Below are 16,762 nucleotides of genomic sequence, written 5' to 3'. Positions count from 1 at the left end.
TGACCAGTGTCTTCATAAAAAAGCGATATTTGGACACAGAGGGACGACGATGTGAAGAGATATAGAACACCATGTGAAGACAGGGCATTGGAGTGGTGCATCTTCCAGCCCAGGAACGCCAAAGCTTGCCAGCAAACCACCCAGCAGCTAAGAAGAAGCAAAAAAAGGTCCCCCACAGGTTTCACAAGGAACATGGCCCTGAAAACACTTTGATTTTGGGTTTCTAGCCTTCAGAACTTTGAGACAATACATTTCTCCTTTTTCAGCCACCTCCGTTACAGTCCTTTGTAAATGCAGCCCTAAAAAACCAATATAGTATCTATGTAATAAATTAATCTAGGGGCTTCCAGAGAACTTTACCTTTATGACTGTAAGGCAAACCAAGTGTTCTGAGGTGGCTTGTCATCCAAGTGGTGCCTGCCATATGCATGTCTTGGAGCCGGGCCATGTCCTCTGAGGGGTCCTCACCCATGCCAACTGGCAGCTGGACCCAGTCAGCCTTCCCCACTGGTTTTGCCCTCAAGGAGGGCTGGGACTCCCTTGCTGTCTGTCACTGGCTTCTCCCTGCTTCTTGGCCTCTCAGTCCACATCCTGAAGGCTTGTCTTTTCTAGTTCCCAGGCAAAATGGCCTCCTGGCTTTAGCCCCTTCCGTTTAGAATGTTTATTCACATGAATTCTAATGGATTTGTAAAATACCACATCTTAGATTAAAAATTTACCATGTGACAGCTATATAAATGAGTCCACGAAAAAAAGGAAGACTATTTAGTAATCCCTAAAACACAAGTGGCATTAATGTTCACACTCACCTGGAATGCGGGTAGACAGGGATAAGTTAGTGGGCTATGAGGAAAAGACCAACAACAAAGCCTTTTCTCAAAATGTCTTGAGCTGAAGTGACATGCTGATTTACTATTTTTAAGATACTGTAGTGGAGAGAAATCTAGGTGAAAGTTAAAAAGTTCACATCTGGTGTTAGCAAAGCAATGCAGAAAACAACACACAGCTCCTCTCTTTGGTGAGTGAGGCCAGTGCTGTTATCTAATTATTTCAATTCTGGCTTTGTTAGAGCTGCCAGGCTGGATTTGTTTATAGGTGTCCTTTCCTTCAAATCTGCCCATAGGGGCTCACTCATGTCATTTGTCAGGGCTAAATAGCCTGAGGCCAAGAGTAGACATTTACTTACAGAATCTTCAGACTTTTCTAAATAGGCCTTTGGGATTTCACTACTGACCATTCTGTGGCAAGAGGCTCAGGGACACCTTGCTGGGTGTTCCTTTTAATTGACTAACCATGGTGTTGCTGTTCAAAATTGCTGTAACCCATATATGCCCTCAGTCTGAAGCTTCTAATGACCTTTCTCTGGCCCTCAACACATATGGCTGAGACAATGCAAACATCATTTGGAAGATGAGTAAATTCAATAACTCAATTACAGCTGCACCAAAGCACCATTTATCAAACTCGGACCACAGCACTTTGTCTCTCTTAGCTCTCTGTTTTTCTGTGGCCAGGCATTTGGGGAAAGTTGCTAATCAATTTAGGAATGATTAAATTGAAATTTGTAACACTTTCCATTATTAAACCTTCAATCTTCATTATGGCAACTTAATGATTACATCATGGCTGGGAAAAACAAATTATGGGTAGCTGGTATCGTTCAGAAAGCTGGATTAGCAAGTAAATTGTCAAAAACACCAAAAGTTTAATATGTGTGGTTGTATACATGATTGTTTGACATGTACAAAGGAATATCAAATTACTACTCACTTTCCAATACAAATATGCATTCAAGATACACTATGTTGGTCTTTACTGCATTCTTTGTCTATTTATATAGATTTAATTAACCTGCAGTGAATGGATGATATCTGGGGACCTCTCAAAATTCTAGGCAAACTTGGATGTGTACACCTGAGCCTTATCACTGAAGACAGTCCAAAGATCTCAAGAGCCCCTAAAAGGGGTGTAACAGAGATGCTCTCTACTTAATATCTCTTACTAAGTGAACTCTGTGTATATATTCTACAACCTTCCACTATGTCTTTTTCCCTGTGTTTCCTCTCAAACTGTAGTTACAGTTCTCTGACCAAAAACTCTTGCGCAGAAATATTTTTTTTCTCTTTGCTTTAATGACAGGGCCAGTATTTGGTGCAAGTTCTCTGCAAATACTACCATTAGCCACATCCTTCCATGTCCTGGCAGCCAACTGAGACCCCAGCAGGGCTCCATCTGCCTTTGGGTATTGACATTCTGATGGGTTCTAATTATAGGCAGTCAAGAAAGAATGTGAAATTCAGAGGAATGGGAAGATTGTTGGTGGCAAAGAGGAAAAAAAAACAGAAATTGGAGATACACAGGCCCATTTAAACATTATAGGAATTATGGGATAGGTGACAATCACAATGATGATAAAAATGGTAAGAATAGTAAGGGAGAATTTATCATGAATCAGATGACATGCTAAGCACTTTCATTGAAATTCAATCTTCACTATAATCCTTTGAAGTAACTACTCTTTTCCTTATATGATATATGAAGAAACAGAGGCTCAGGGAAGTTAGGCACTCACTCTGAGTAAAATGCCAGGAGCAGACCCACGTGGTGAGGAGCTGAGGCCTCTTGCCAAGAGCCATGGGAGTGAACCTCGAGGTGGATCCTCTGGCCCCAGTCAAGCCTCAGATGACTGCTGCCCCAGTCAACATCCTAACACAGCTTTGTGAGAGACCCTGAAACAGAACCACTCGGGTGAGCCACTCCTGGGTGCCTGACATTCAGCAACTGCGTGACATAATAAATGGTTGCTGTTTAAGTCACTAGGTGTTGGAGTAATTTATTACACAGTAATAGATAACTAATATACTTGTCACACATCTACTAAGCGGTAGAGCCTGGACTCAAACCTAAGCTTATCTGGCTCTAGGGTCCATGTTCTTAACCACAATGCTGCCCTGTCTCCCTGATGCTTCTAAACCACTTCTTTACACACCTAGTATCTTCTTTGAGGGAAAACGCACATTAATTTTGCTCCCACTGCCACGTTGATAGGCACTTTCAGAAGTTGCTATGGTCTTTGCCAGCCTGTCAATCACCAAAGAAAAAGATCAAAGGTAACATGGCTCATGGTACAGACAGATGGGAAAATTCCCAGTGCTTGGCAGGTGCGCCCTTCTCCTTGCTTTGATCAGCTTAGGAAGTTTACTTTACATATGCAGTATTTCTAAACAAACTGCTATCGGTGGTGTATAATGAGCAAATACAATCACATTTATAATTATCTTATTCATTAAAAAAGGTGGAGCAGATTAAACTCACCAAATACCATCTTCCACCAAGGGGTTTATGTATTAGAGTAAATTTACTGAACAATAAGATCATCCTCTTGTGTTGCATCTTCATTTAAAAATTGACTCAGTGAAGAAGGCGACCTGCAGGTCCGCAGTTTCACTGTGATCTAAGCTTCATTTATGTTGAGAGTACTGAGCAAATGCTATGGTTATGGCAAGGGTGTACACTTTTAAGATCACAGAATAGGGAGGCACTAAACAAAAGAGAAGCAGCAGGAGCCCCATCCATTTCAGCCCCTGGGAAAGGTTCCCCTTGCCAAGTGAAGGGGGGAAAATGGGCCGTAAGCTATTAAGAAAGGAGCAAGCTGTGAAATGAACCAAGGGGTGGATGGTGAGGTTCATGACCCTGCAGCCTCATAACACAGTCCTTCAGCCCTGGGGTGGATAATGAAGGGTGATGCCTGGAAATTAATGGAGGGTTGTGAGGTGTGAGGGTGAAAATGAGAGCACAGTGGTTTTTCCACAGTCTTTTCTGCTCAGAGTCAGGAAGAATGGTTACTGAAGCTTCCAGTCCTTAGATAAGTTAATATTTCACCCTTATATTATTAGAATGAGGAAGTCCAGGCATTGAGTATCCAAGCATCTTCTTTTTGAAAAACAGAAGGGACCACCAGCTCTACAAAGAAGAAAGGGAATAAAGATAGGCCAGTCTGACTCCAAGCTCTGATGTTCATCAGGCAAGGGCCTTCATTTTCTTCTGTTTTAATTCAAAAGGCCCCTTTAACCAAGAAGACTCTGCAAAAACCCTCCACTGAGAGATCATACCCTAATCACATCCTTCCAAAAGCCTCACAAATAGATATTTATGGCAAATACAAAACACCAGGCGTGCTGACTTATGAAAGGCGATTTGTTCATCTGTGAATTGAGACCTGAAACCTTTCTACTTTCCTGTTAGCTGTCATTTTTCTCCCACAAATGAAATGAATAATTCCTCCTCATGGCAGTCAATTTCAAATTCACAGGGTTCCCCCCCAACTCTGAACCCATTATGTTTTGTTGCATAAAACCCATCTCATAAAATAAACCTCTCAAAGTTGTAAATTAAAAAATAAACATTCTTGAGAAAATGTCAAATGCAGGCCTGAGAGAAAGGCCAAAAAATCCATTTAAGGGAATAACTGCAGTGAATCCGTCCCCAGAAAAGTGGGGGAAAACACTCAGATGGGTGATTGAATATAAATTCACTGCCTTCGGCCAGTTGGTAATGAAATGAACTTTTAGCTAGGGGTTGCTATATACTTTTAGAACCGACTGTAAGATGAGCCATGCCCACAGTACTGGAAGATCAAAAAATATGTACCAGAATATTAAAATAAAAGCTGGAGTGAATAAATGGCAGAAGAGTAAATACAAGCTTTTGATACCATCTCAGGATATGCAAATTAGAAGCCACAGGAAACACCCTTCAAACATGCATGGTGGTTGCACCTACCTGCAAAATGTACCACAGACTGATTGCTTAGGCTGATAGGCTTTTGGTGACAAATCCTTATTTTCAGGGAAGTTTTCCTAAGCTCAGCTTCCCACCTTCATGGTTTTGGAATGTGATTTAACATTCTTAGAAACATAGACCACTGTGGCAGTCAGCCTCCAACATGGCCTTAATGATCCCTGCCTCCTGGTACACATGCCCTTGGATAATATCTTAGTTCATTCTTGCATTGCTATAAAGAACTACCTGAGACCAGATAATTTATAAAGAAAAGGGGTTTCATTGGCCCACAGTTCCACAGGCTATACAGGAGCATGGCTGGGGAGGCCTCAGGAAACTTACAATCATGGCAGAAGGTGAAGGGGAAGCCAGCACATCTTCACCTGGCCAGAGCAGGGAAGAGAAATAGACAGTGAAGGGAAAAGTGCTACATACTTTCCAACAACCAGATCTTGTGAGAATTCTATCACTAGACAGCACACTAGGAGGATGGTGCTAAACCATGAGAAACCACCCCCATGATCCAATCATCTCCCACCAGGACCCCCCTTCAACATTGGGGTTTACAATTCAACATGAGATATGGGTGGGGACACAGAGCCAAACCATATCAGGTAGTATGTTCCCACACTGTCCCAAGGTTGTTCTGTGTGACCAACAGAAGATGGCAGGAGTGTTGGCATGCTACTTTCATGGTTAGGTTATAAAAGACACCTCATCTTCCATTTTTTGCTTGTTCTTGTACACACGTACCCTCTCCTTGAGCATCTGCTCTGGGGGAAGCCAGTTGACGTATCACAAGGAGCCCTTTGGAAAGACCCATGCTGAGAGGAACTGAGGCCTCTTACCAATAGCCAGTGAAGACCTGAGGCCTTGGCAAACAGCCCTGTGAGTGAACCATCACGGAAGCCGACCCTCAGCTGAGCCTTCAGATGATTGCTGTACCAGTAGACGGCTTGACTGCAACCTCATGGGACTACCCAGCTAAGTGTCTTCCAGGTTTATGACCCTCAGAAATTGTGTGAGACAATCGGCTTTTTTTTAAGCACTAAATATGGGCCAATTTGTTACACGCAATAGTTAACTACAGTAACTACCACTGATACCATATATTTATTGAGTTCTTATAATGTATCAGACAGCATGTGAAGTGTTTTTCATGAACTATCTTGCTTAATAATGGATCATATTCTATTATGCAGGCACCATCATTATTATACATTGATACACCTCATGGGGTTGTATTATGGATTAAATGACAAAGCATTTAGAACAGTGCCTGGCACACAGTAGGCACTTATTAAATGTTAGCTATAAAGACTATTATTATACCCATTAGGCAGAGGAGAAAGCCAAGGCTCAGCAAGAGGAAGTACCTTGCTCCAGGACACATAACTAGGAAGCAAAACATATAGATTCCAGGTCTCTCTGGTTCCAAGATCCATCTTCTTAACTCAGGATGTCATCTCTGACAAAGCAGTCTCCGATAAACACACAAAAATGCATGCTAAAAGTGAGACAGATAATTCCTGGATTGTCCACAGTCTATGGTCTTGGATTATTAAAATTAAAGTCTGCTTGGTGAGGGGTGCTGAGCCAACAGTATTCGCTAATGTCCAAAAATGTTCTCCAACATTCAAAAATAATGAAAACAAAGACTTGTGAGCAAAAAATCACCCATAAATCAAGATTTTTAAATTTGTATTTAAGGATTTATTGAATATCAATGACATTTAGGGTATGGAACTGGCTAGATGCTGCCATGAATCCCTAAAACATCACTATCTTTGTGTATCAGTCCATTCTCACACTGCTCTAAGAAATACCCAAGACTGGGTAATTTATAAAGGAAAGGAGGTTTAATGGGCTCACAGTTCCACATGGCTGGGGAAGCTTCACGATCATGGCGGAAAGTGAATAAAGAGCAAAGGCATGTCTTACATGGTGGCAGGCAAGGGACGTGTGCAGGGGAACTGTCCTGTATAAAACCATGAGATCTCGGGAGACTTACTCATTATCATGACAACAGCATGGGGAAAACCTGCCCCCATGATTCAATCACCTCCCACTGGGTCCCTCCCACGAAACATGGGGATTATAGGAATTACAATTCAAGATGAGATTTGGGTGGGGACACAGCCAAAGGACATCACTTTGAGATGAAATCAAAGCAAAGAAGGGTGAATTTGCATTACTTTGGCCAAATCCTGAACCTGTATAGAACTGTGACCTAAAACAGGGGTTCCCAACCCCAGGACTGGTACCAGTCTGTGGCCTGTTAGGAACTGGGCCTCACAGCACGAAGGGAGAGGCGGGTGAGTGAGTGAAGCTTCATCTATATTTACAGCTGCTCCCCATCGCTTGCATCACCACCTGAGCTCTGTCTCCTGTCAGATCAGCAGGGACATTAGACTTTCATAGGAGCACGGACTCTATTGCAAACTGTGCTTAAGAGGGATCTAGGTTGTGCACTCCTTATAAAAATCTAATGCCTGATGATCTGTCACTGTCTCCCATCACCCCCAGATGAGACCATCCAGTTGCAAGCCTCCCACTGATTCTAGATTACAGTGAACTGTATAATTATTCCATTATATATTACAATGTAATAATAATAATGTAATAATAATAATGTAGTAACAATAGCATTACAATAAATGTAATGCGCTTGAATCATTCCAAAACCATCAGCCTCTGCCCTGCCCAGTCTGTGGAAAAACTGTCTTCCACCAAACTAGTCCCTGGTGCCAAGAAGGTTGGGGACCACTGACTGAAAAGGTAGTTGTAATAGTTGTAACAGGTCAGTAATAGCTGTAAAATTTTAAACTGTCAAAAGAAAGGTCCAGTTCTCTGAACCATGTAGCTTTTTTCTTCAGTGCATCCCAAGTGGGGTTATAACCCACACAAGATTAAAATGGGGCTAAAAGAAACTATATGCTAATAATGGTTAAAAACACATTTTGGCCAAGTCTTACAGAATGGACTAATCGGCATATAGCCTTTATTCTCAGAGCAGAAACTTAGGTTCTATGGGTAATGGCAAAAGTCGCAATTACTTTTGCACCAACCTAATAATTCAGCACCGAATGAATATCTGTTCACTATCAAGACTGACTTCCATGAGCATTTAAAAGAAATGTGGCTTGAATCCTATTCTACCTTCAATAATTCTCTGCTCCTTTGAGCTTAGACTGCTTGAAAAAGGTCCTGGCTTTTAAAGATCTCATTTCTTTAGGATACTATCATCGTATATCAGAATAACCCAGCAACTTCAAATAAAACTGCCACTCTGAGCATCCATGCTCTTTCAGTCCCCAAGGAGGAAAAGTTAAATTCCTTCTGTTTATCAATGTTTTCAAGTTGTAAAGAGACCAATTAGCAGAATATGACCACAAGGGTCTCTCTGGCATGGACAGGCTCCTTTTTGCCAGCGTACACCTTCTCGAAATAAAAAAAGTGACTTCCCTTTTCACTGTTATTTCATTGCTTGGCCACATTCAATAACCCTCCAGGAATACCAAGAGAAGTCATCCACCAGCCTGCTGTAGCACAGGCCAGGCACCTGTTGGAATTGTTCAAACCCTTCATCGATGCATGGCTCAGCCTGAGAAGCCAATCACAATTTGTGCTGGCACAGCAGAGTGCTTCAAAATGGTCTTTGTAATAAGAGTTTGCCAAACAGGCCCAAGACTTTCCCTTTTCCCTTGGTCTCAGCCTCCTCAAATAACATAACCAGATAGATGGAGCAACCCCCAAAAATCCCATCTCCCCTGCCTGACCCCAGCCCAGGCCTGTGCCCCCAATTCCTTATATGAACTCAACTCCCCTTTCACAAATGTGGTGGGGACTCACGTTCACTATAAAAGAAAAATACGATTCATACATGGCTATAGGTGGTATTATTTTGTAAAACTAAACATGTATGAGTTGGGGGGGTAGATGATGAGGGGAAGGAAAGGAAATTAGGTTAGCTGCAAGGGAGAGGGCAGTACATTGGAATACAATTTCTAATACAGATGCAGGCACCAGGTGTTCCAATAAACTCTTTTGTTTGTAATGTGATTTTATTGGGGGCAATCCAATTATGAAGAAGTTCAAGCCACCATCCTTGGGGTAGGACCTGAGGCCAGGGTCTCACTATTAATAACTCTATTAATACTCCCCCATCACTAGACACAGCAGTCTGCCCTTGGCCATTGTGACTACCTGTCAGAGAATGCCCTGATTCTAAAACCAATGGGGCATGAAGGCCAGCCTGGCTGAAGCCACTGTTATCAACACAGTGGCCAAAAGGCTATAATGGCTGAAAGAATTCAAACCTCTCAGAGGTTAGCACCTGGGGCGGGCCCTTCGTGATCTGGTTTTAACACCTCTCTTGACCCTCCATATTCTCTGCCTCTGTCGAAATTCAAGCAGAATTTCTTAGCTCTTGTTCAAGATCCAGGCAAGAAGCCTCAGACCTTTGGTTTTCTGCACACATAGGTCTCTCGGCTTGGGAAGGCTTCCAAATTTTAGTCTAACTTCTTTGTCTGGCTCTCTTCTCAATCATGCTGACTGCATACTCCACCCTGTTCTTTCCTGGACATACTCTCTAGCCAGCTTTTCAAACCTGACATAGAAAGTTCTCCCCTGGCCCTCCTGCCTACCCCATCACCCAGAGTGCACACTTGCCTCTGTAAAAGCAAATGGAGAAACAGGGTTGATATATTTCTACTTCTTTCCCCACTATACTGTGTGTTCCTTAAAAGTAAAGTCTTGTCTTTAATTGGTTCTGTATCTCCGGCATCCAGTACAACAGCATCACCAGATGATGTGTCTGTCTAAAGAAACAGTGTCCTTCCCCAAGCCCTGCTCCCAACCTAGTATGTATATTTTGGCCAAAGACCCTTGCATTCATATTACTTTCTTAACATGTTCGATAACATTTTCTCTCCCAACAAAATAAGAGCACAAGATGTTTCTATAATTTCTTCTGGTCACTGATGGCTTCTTTATATATACTATTTCATTTAATGCCAATTATCCTAAGAATTACACACTCATATTATTCTTCATTTACAGCTAGGGAATTAGGGCTTGAGTAAGTGACTTGCCCACGGTCATGTTTAGTAAATGGCAGAGTTGAAATGTGGCCCCAGCCTGTATTGACGCAGATACCCGTGCTCCCACCTCTATGCACACAGACTTCTTGCTCTCTAATGATTCCTACGTGGCTCTGACCCCTCTGACACAAAGACTATGTGCGGTCATTAGGCAGAGAAGAGTGTAAATGGGTCACAGTGCTCAGCCAAGAGTTTATCACTTCAGAGACTAATCTTTTCCCTTGAATTAAAAATAACCAAGAATGAAGAGAATACAATTTATTAAAATTAATAAAATGTGTGAGGGCAGGATTCTTTTTTTCTTGAGATGGAGTGTCACTCTTGTTGCCCAGGCTGGAGTGCAATGGTGCAACCTTGGCTCACCGCAAGGTTCAAGGGATTCTCCTGCCTCAGCCTCCCAAGTAGCTGGGATTACAGGCATGCGCCTTCACGGCCGGCTAATTTTGTATTTTTAGTAGAGATGGGGTTTCTCCATGTTGGTCAGGCTGGTCTCGAACTCCCGACCTCAGGTGATCCGCCCACCTCAACCTCCCAAAGTGCTGGGATTACAGGCATAAGCCACCACACCGGGCCTGAGGTCAGGATTTTATCTCCTGTAAGACTGAAAGCTGGACACAGAGATACCCACTGAGTTCATGAGCAGCAAACCTCTTACTCATTTCTTGCCCTTAAAAATGGAAATATTCAAATTTATAAATAGTTTGTTCATAAAACTTAAAGACTGTAATTTTAAAAGTATAATAGATCTCAACAATTATTCAATCATTTTATAGAAAAGAACAGAACAGTCCAGAAGAGAGAAAAAGACAAAAAAAGAATTCCTCCCTCCCTTCTGAAAAACAGAAACCATCCCTTCGCACCCCCACACAAAGCTAGCTAGTGGTAGCATTAGGACTAAACATACATGTCCTAAATCACAGCCTAGCATTCTTTCCATTATGCGAAAACGGCAAACAAATGGTTTTCAACATTAAGAGCATCTTTGATAGATTGACAGTGGCTGCCTGGAGTGATACACTGAGAGCACTCTGAAGCCATGGGTGGACTCTGAGGGTAAGAATGTGATAATTAGTTATGTCTGATGCAGGTATGAGATAGAAGCAGGGAAGAGCTAGCTGCTCCCTTATCAAGTTTGTTTTTCACAGAACTGTCTCTATTTAATTGTACTGTATTTATAATTCATTTCAAAAACAATTGTATGCATACCACCACAGGTTTAGTTCATTAGATTGTTTCTCTGTTTCTAAGAGAAAACACATTTTGATATAAACCCTGGGCCCATCCTTAAAGGAAAGCCACAAAGAAAAGGAGATAAATCCACTGGAGAGTCTCAACTCTTCATTCTCTTCTAAAAAAAAGAGTGGACAACTTTAGATAGACACAACCTCTCCTACGCGTCTATAGTGACTGTCATTCATCTAGGCGTCTCAGAATGGCCAAATCACACATTTACTACCTGGCTCCTTTGAGGCTTTTGTTGTTGTTATTGTATTTGTTTTTAAATCTCTGACAGTCTTCAACTCCATTTTTTAAAACATCATGTACTCTAAAGGGTGGCATTTCTCCTCTATCTCAGAAATCCCCTGGGCAAGCTCAATTAAATACCTAAACACACTTTAAGGAGTCAGGTAGTGCCCTTGGATATCCTCAGGGCTGGTCTGGACAGCCCCTCAGCAACAAAAGTAAAGGACCCCGGGTTGCTACAAGACACCATTACATAGTGACACAGAATTTATGGGGTCTTTAACCTACACTGTTTCTGAGGACAGGCCACAACCTGTTGTTTATTCAGTGCAGATTCAGAAGCTATGCTACTTGCTTTGGGTCAATCCAAAGGAGGCACTGCTCTCTAGCTTTCATCATTACATATGCAGATTTTTCCTTGGACACCAAGGGACTTAGGAAATTGCTTTTGATGCTACTTATTTTACAGTAAATTAAACTCCAGTGCATTAGAGAACAGAAGAGAACAAACACGCATGCCTTGCCTTCGCTTTATAATCCAGAGTAGAAGATAAAACTTTCTCCAAACTTCAGAGGAGGTCAATTAACGAAGAAAAGATTACTGTGATTGTCACAGAGATATCAGGCATCTGAGTGGCTGCTCAAAGCACTCAGAAAGGATAATGTCACCAAGAAAAATCTACAAGGATGAAGGGAAGAGGCTTCATTTTGAAGCAATCTATAGGAAGCCACAGAGATGTTCCTTCTTGAACTTGCTTTTTCCCCATTTGTAAAGTCAACATAATGAAGATGCAAGAAAGAGCAGTTGACTTAAAGCCTTTTAGTTAGATGCGTTTTTAATGCAAGCTGGATACTCTTGTCAACCATATCTTCACAGTGCTGTTGGCTGTCCCAGGGAGGAAATGTGCCCTGGGTCCACAAATGCTGAAGTGTTTACAGAAAAGAAGAAATTTATTTTTGCATTTTTCAGATGCTATCATGATGCTCTTTCAGGTTTCCTGCCATTCTCTCTTGTCTGGGGAAAGTGGCTGCCACATAGTTAAGCAAATATATACTTATTCTTTAAGTGGCATATATGGAAGTGACATAAATTAATTTCATGTGCTTCAAAGTGAGGTAGATAATATGAAATCTAGAAATGACAACTACAACCCAATCAGCGAAAAGGTGAGGTGGGTTTAATTGACCGTACCAGGAAGGGTATCCCAGAAGGAGGAGAGAGTGAATGCAAAGGTGTGGCAGCAGAACATTCCCAGATGTATTTGGGAGGCAGTTTGGCTGATGTTTGGGTTGGGCAGAGCCAGCTACAGTGGGAAGTGGTGTGTGTGAAAGGCTGTGAAGGGCCTTGGAGGCCAGACAAAGTGACTAGAACCATATTCTCTACTGGGAAGCCATCAGAACTTAACCCATTAGGAAAATATATATCAAATCAAGGTTTTAGAAAAATTTTAATGCTTGAAGGTATTACAAAAGGAAGGATTGCAGGAAGGAAGGAAAAAGTGGAGGGACATACAATCTATGGAAGGAGGCATAACAATCCTGGCAAACATGATGGGGGGGCCTGGGGTGGATAAGGAAGGGATGATATGAGAAATAATTTAAAGTTAGAACTGGAAGGAATTGACAGGGGGTGTGTAAGAAGCAGAGTCTAAAGCATCTCTAAGGTGTCCTATGCTAATAAAGACTGGAAAGGCAAAGAGGAGGAGAAGGAGAAAGAGAAACTGCAAGAGTTTGGATTCATATGCCTTAGGTTTGAGGTATATTGACATCTGAGCAGAGATGTCCCAGATCAGGGTTCTGGAGCAGAGGCATGGGTGATTTGGGAGTTGCCAAAGTCATGAGATTACCCAGTGTATGCATGAGAGTGGTGAGGTCAGAGGATCATTTTCCAATGGAGGGGATTGGTTAGTTAGATGCCCCAGAGAACAGAGGGAAAGGTGAGAACTGACAGTATTTGTTGGATGTGATGGCAGAAAGGCCCTACAAATCCTCTGCCAGAAGAGCTTCATGGAGAGCTGGGGGAAGACGATAGACTATAGCACAGATAGTAAGGAAAGAAAAGAAAGCAGCGCCAGACTGTTCTTTCAAGCTGACTAGTATTAAAGGATAAGAGAGAAATGTAACAGTACCTTGAAGAGGACTAGGTATGGCTTTGGGAAGGAGTGAAATACAAAAATATACTCGCTACTCCAAGTGTGGTCTACAGGCCAGCAGCCCCAGCAACACCCATGAGCTTCTTAGAAATTCAGAATCTCAGGCTCCTCTGCAGAGGAAATGAATCAGAACTTGCCTCTTAGCAAGATTCCCAGCAGATGTGTTTGCATATGAAAGTCCTAGAAGCTGGTATAAAGGAGGCCCGGGCTTTCTTTTTGAGCAGACTGGGAGGCACCTGAAACCAGGGCGAGCCAACCTTCTCCTAGAGGAAGTGAGATGAGATTAAAATAGAGTAAATCTAACTTTAAAATGAAGCCAGAAGGAGCATTCATCTATTCTAACCTTTCTTCCTTTGCCCCAAATAAGTGTCAAAAACAAGCTTTTTATTAGTCTCAGTTCTCTGACTTGTAAAACAAGGAGAATGAAGATACCTGTCTCAAGACTGTTCTGAGCATGAACTATTAGGTCGGTGCAAAAATAATTGCGGTTTTGCCACTAAGTGGCAATTACTTTTGCACCAATCTACTATTACATGATAGACACACATAGCCCCAGAAAAAAGTCTGACATACAGATTCAGCACTCAAGAAAATTACCAATTAACTTATAATTGGTAATATCAAAATAATTTATAATATTTTATTTAATATTTATAATATTAATATTTTAATAGCATCATCGTGGAATAAGAAATACTTTCCTCAAACTCTTTTTACTTCTTTGCAAGAGAAGACCCTTACAGATTCAAACAAAGTTTGAAATATTTTTCAGTGGTTTAGATCTTGCTCCTAATTCAGATTCTTTGTGGTTGAAGTAGTTTTCCTACTACTGCTTGGCTACTAAAACTTCTGGCAGCTTCAAAGTCAAATACTACAAACCATTGCAAAGAATTAAGCTCTTATTTTAGCATAGGTGAGAGTATTTTAATCTTCCGACAACTTCCTGAATGAGATCTTGGTCAAGTCCAAACTTACTGGTAGCAGGAAATGCTAATTTTAAACTATAAGACAATGAAAAATCATTTTTCTAATCCAAGCACCCAAAGAAATGTAAGTGGCATGCAAAGAGTGACAATTAAATAAGACAATTTCAGGGAAACTGGCAGGTAATCTGATATGTGTTAGCCTATCCATCTCCACTTGTAATGTTCATAAAGAAATCTGGAAAAGCTTACAGGCAAGGCAAAGATGATAAAAACCTCTAATTACAACCAAAAGCTAGTCCATATAGCATCTCTATCAAGAAATTAACAACATGCCTGACAATGATTGCACGTGACTTGCTGTTTCCAATTTCTTTAAGTGAATTTTAAAGCTATTACCAATGCCCTTGCCAGCACACAGCATGGAATGCGGCTGAGCAGATTTTGCGCAAAAAACCTTTATCTTCATCAGAGGCAGGTAAGTGGATAAAGCTGACAGGAAGCTGGGAAAGAGCACGCTGCAAGAAGAGACTGTGTAGTGAAGGAAACAGAAAAATAATAAGCACATTAGCAGACAGTGGGGGCTGGGAGATGCCAGTGGCTGGGAATGGCTCACTTTTAGGTCAACAGCTTGAATTTGACTCTGATGGGCAATAACTCCAAGTTCTATGGCCTGTGTAAGAGCCCATGGATAGGAGGGGTGGGATTCCAATGCAGGCACAAGTGTACAGCTGGGGATTCCCATGGCTTTGGAGCTGGCAGGGCACTCAGAACGGAGAAGAGCATGAGGTGGAAGGAAAAAAAAAAAAAATCAATCCACCAAGCATTATGATTCTTAAAACCCTGAAAACAGCCCCATTAAACCAGCCAAAAAATAAACAGAAAGCCATGCATTTGTTCAATGGTTACAGAATTTCTGTGTGGGATAATGAAAAGGTTAAGAAATAGAAGTGATGGATGTAAGACAACGTGAATGTAATGAAGGCCGCTGAATTGTACATTTAAAAATGGTTAAGATGGTAAAATAATAAGTATATTTTACCACAATTTTAAAAGAAGGAAAAAGCCATACATGCAATTTGTCAGGTCTATGAAAGTTTCCTCAATGTAGCATTGGTTAAGTTGGGAGGCAGAGCTGGAAGATATTTTGTTTTGTGATGATTTGCAAAGCTGGCGGTGACTGATTGGCATAGATAACAACTAAACATTATCATCAGACATATCAACGGTCAGATATTTTATTTCATATCAGGAAAGGACTGGAGACATATAAATAAATCAACCTAAGAAACAGTCTTAAACTTATGGCCTATTATAAGCTAAATCTTCTTTGTCTAGTTAAAATGTCTTTTTGCTCCAAAGTTGGTGCCCACTGTATTTTACACTTTGTCTCCTCTTCCCCCAATAAATTATTTAAAATATCTAAATATTCAAAACTTCTCATCTACATGAGAATCAAATGGATTTTTATAGCAATATAATAAAAAATCCACAATATTAATTGACTTTTAATAGGGGCATCTAAATGTCAACTTGCTGTATTTTTTTTTCAATAACTTCAATATCTCTAAATTTATAGGTATTTCCTAGATGATAGTGTCAGGTTCTAAAATTCAAGGCACTTTCTAAAAACAATTTTTTTAACTATAATAAATTTAAGTGGCATTTAATTCTGTGCCTTATTATTAGAGGGTCATGTTCTTCTTTAAAAAGGAAGCAAATGATTTTTTACCTCTGGGGGAAAAAGCCACCAATATAAGTACTTAAATAATAAAACGGAGCAGAGGAACCTAGATAGTCATTTTAAACGTTCACTCTTTACACCTCCCAGGAGAAGGCTGTCTTCGCTTTTCGATGTTTTCCGAGGGGTGGACTAATCAGTTCATTACAATACACAAGATGAAGATGTCACAATTGCTTGATCCCAGCTAATGACTGCTGGGACTGTCCAGGCCATTTCGAAGCTCTGTTCTCTTGTGACCCTAAGCTTTCTTCTCTGGCTAAAACTTTCCTTCTTTTTTTTCCCCCATAAATTTGGGACAAATATGCCCCATTAAATAGACAAAACAATCGCAACCTTGATTTTCTCCAAGCATCTATAAACAGCTCTTATGTAAGCTGAATAATTCCTGTGTCACTCTTTGAGGCAAATGCAGAACATTTTTGAATCCCATCTGACCTTTCCAGCAATTTCTTGCTCTTTGCCAGAAGCAGGGCCTTTGACTGCTCATTACTTAAAGCATTCACCTTTAAGGCCACTTCACAACAGGGCAAAGACTCCCAGAAACATCACCTAATGAGAACCCTAGAAACCATTTTCTTATCTCACAGCAGTGTG

The 16,762-nt window shown here is 41.1% G+C and overlaps 1 protein-coding gene across 2 annotated transcripts in view; it reads right to left on the bottom strand.

The window, feature by feature from the left end:
* Positions 1-16,762, bottom strand: part of PDZRN3 (PDZ domain containing ring finger 3) — a 242,725-nt gene that overhangs the window by 89,122 nt on the left and 136,841 nt on the right. The window lies entirely within an intron of this gene.

This window comes from Nomascus leucogenys, chromosome 21, assembly GCF_006542625.1.
Source record: "Nomascus leucogenys isolate Asia chromosome 21, Asia_NLE_v1, whole genome shotgun sequence".
Classification (NCBI taxonomy): domain Eukaryota; kingdom Metazoa; phylum Chordata; class Mammalia; order Primates; family Hylobatidae; genus Nomascus; species Nomascus leucogenys.
Note: the sequence above shows the minus strand (reverse complement) of the source record. Positions and strands in the feature narration are given on the sequence as shown.